Raw genomic sequence first — 3,427 nt, 5'->3', positions numbered from 1 at the left:
TTATATACCTGGATGACTGAGAAAACAAACTTTGTGTTTTTGAAACCGTCAATTATACTTTACAGATTTAGATACATATGGTATGTTATACATATCGTGGTTATGCTTGAATTTAAAGAAACACATGTTTCAGTGGGCGGAAGCATGTTTGGTTCAGCCTGAGGCACTGCTGGCAGGAATAATATATTTTCATGACATTAACCAAGTAATGAAAATAATAGCATTTATATAAATCTCTATGAAATATTTTAGATCGGAGTGTTTTAAGACAGCAGCAGTCCACTTTGATCTTTGACCGACTTGGACTACTGTATTTTCCGCCGTACATGTCGTACCGCCCTTTATAATAAAGTGGAAAAATCCATAAATGCGTCGCTTCGTCGAATAAGTCGCATCAATTATGCGTCACTGCTGACCGGTGTTGTGCCAAAAATTGATTGGTTGCCAAATGGTGGCTGAGGGAGCGTGCACGGGAGGATTTTAACAAGATTAACACGTAAAAACAATTATTTGTTTGCTCAAAATTACAGTAAAGGTGTGTCTCAGTCCAACTTTTCCTTAATAAATGCGCTTAAACGATCGAATCAGCTGCATTTCAAAAGCCGATATGCGGAAGCAGGAGCGTGCACGGGACGACTCATTGTGCATTTCTTCAAAATTTAACAAGATAAACACTTAAAGCAATAATTTGTTTGCTTTAATTTATAGTAAAGTTGTGTCTCAGTTGAACTTTTACTTAATAAAAGCACTTCCATGGTCAAATCAGCTGCATTTCGTCGGGGCGACGCAGAGAAATGAAGCAGATTTGACGGTTGCTCCAGGCGAGCTGCACGAGTGGCAAGCTGATTGTGTCATTAACAGCCGCTTTTACCTATTACATGACGCAACGGCATGCCGTACTACTCGAGTGCCATCTAGCAGCTGAAAATGGCGGTGTTCAATATTTGCAGTCAGAATGAATGAAAACATTTTTGTTTTATAAATTTGGGAAAAAATCCATAAATACGTCGCTTCGTTACATCAGTCGCAGGGCATGCAAATTATGCAAAAAATACGATTTATAGGTTGTAAAATACGGAAGCCATTAGCTCATAAATCCAGTCTAAGTTGAACTGTATTTCTTCAAAATGAAGGAGTCCTAGGAGCGACTGGTACAACGTAAATTATTCAGAACATTTCCACAAAACTCTGCTTCTAAAGATCTGAACTTTCCCTTAAAGTCAAACTGTAAAAAACAGGAGCACAGTTGGACGCCCAGCGCCAAAATATTCTTCAGCAGTACAGCGATCTATAGCCAGGACCGGACAAGCAAAGGCTTTTGAAGCTGGGCTGATGAAAGGTGCACGCAGCGCTCCATCTGATGTGCACACGTCTGAAGCGTCACTCACTTATCGAGCGGATCAGAAATGATGGGTGGCACAAGAGAAAGTTTGAGATCTGTTTTATTCCAGAAGAGCTCAGCTTTCAGAGCGATGCAGGAGATGAGGCGCACACGGTCACCCTGCAGCTCCCTGAGCCGACAAACGTTATAAAACGACACTTCAAGAGTCTAAAGGACAGGAGGTCCTCAGCTCTCGATTCTGGAGCATCTGCCCCGCGGCCTCCTTTCCGAGGCTGGCCCAGAAACCGATCAAGCATCTACTCACTGGCCACACAGAAACATCTGTCTGAGAGAGTCGTGCATGTAAAGAGGTTCAGCGCAACATCTGGGACAAGTGGCTTCCAGTTCCAACCATCAATTTTAACAACAGTTTAACATCTGATGCAGAAACTTTGCCTCCATTTTGAATATTTTTAATGTGAGATCGTTGGGAATAACTCTGACGCTCACTCTCATCCTCTGCTCTAATCTAGATTCTGCTGGGTCCTTCACTCGTGAGAATTACTCGACGTTTCCTTGTTGCCTCGTGCTGGAGAGTAGTTTTAATTACAGCAGCACAGACACGTGACGTGTCATGGAACATGTCCTGACAGAGCACGTTAGTCTCCATGAAACTCTGACCGTTGGTCCATTCAAGCACCGGAGGACGAAACGAGCTACAAAACATTTTGAGGGTCTTTAACGCCGACGTGCGAGGCAGCAAGAGACCATGATCAACATCGGTTTCCTGTATTCATAATAGTCTCCAGCTGAATTAAAACTATAAATATAGTGGATTATATTGAAATGAGTTACACCAAATTCAAGTAATTAAATAGAAATGTAATAATTCAGAAATGGTTAACATGAACTGAACTGAATTAATGTAAAATAAATCAACAACTAAATCCAGTTGTATTGCACTGGTTCATGTTGTATTACACTAAACAGAACTAAATCAAATCAAATTGTCTCATATTTTATTATACTGACACATATTTTAGACATAAGACCGGAAGTTGAAACCATAAAGGGCGAGCGTCCTCTGGTAGGAGGTCTACTTTAGTTCCACTCCTCCTCGTAAGTGATGGGACATGTGCCTTAGTGGAAAAACACAAATGGAACGCTGATGTCCCCGTTGCTGAAGGATTTTATTAAGTTTATTTATTTTTTGCTTGTCTGAAGCAAAGCAGTGACAGGTTCTGCCAAACAGAGGGATCCACTATATTCACAGTCAGGCACAACGCTGGAGCCAGGGGGTGGCCAATGGTGGCTTTGGCCACTATAGATTAATCTTTGGCTCCCCCAGTCATTTGAAGAAACTATACAGTACATTTAGGCCAGGGGTGCCCACAGTTTTTCATCATGGAGCTCCTTTTAAAATGACCAAGTCAAAGTGATCTACAGTACCTGCTACAAGACCAAGTTTACACGAGAACAACCCCTGGAAACTTTAGTGTTTTTTCAATGTTAATAAACAAAAAAAATAATAATGCAAGTTTACATGAAAAACGCTGTAAGTTCCATGTCAGTCGGGTTGCCAGATAAGACATTATTACTATAGTACTGTGACTTTAAAATTATAGTATTTTGAGCTAAACTGTCATATGTGCTGAGTAAAGATATTCCAAGATGAGGTGTGTGTTGTGTTTTTTGAACATGTGCACAAAAAAGGAGGGGGTAAATAAGACATTTTAATTTTATCTGGCAACCTTGATGCAGGGCTCAGCTGCTTTCATTGTGCATGCAATGTTAACAGTTATGTCCAAACTGGTGAAGACACTAACGTCTCTTAGGAGCCTGAATTTTATTAGTTTTGCTCCTACATGCTGTAAAAAGGTGAGCAGCACAAAAACACTCTGCTCTCTGCCATTTATTTTAACTGTTTTATTTTTTACAACTGCTGTTATAGTTATTACAACTGTTATTATCGTTATTACAACTGTTATTGTTATTACAACTGTTATCTTTATTACAACTGTTGTTATCTTCATTACAACTGTTGTTCTCTTCATTACAACTGTTGTTATCTTTATTACAACTGTTGTTATCTTTATTACAACTGTT

This window comes from Nematolebias whitei, chromosome 13, assembly GCF_014905685.2.
Source record: "Nematolebias whitei isolate Nwh7 chromosome 13, NemWhi1, whole genome shotgun sequence".
NCBI classification, from domain to species: domain Eukaryota; kingdom Metazoa; phylum Chordata; class Actinopteri; order Cyprinodontiformes; family Rivulidae; genus Nematolebias; species Nematolebias whitei.
Note: the sequence above shows the minus strand (reverse complement) of the source record.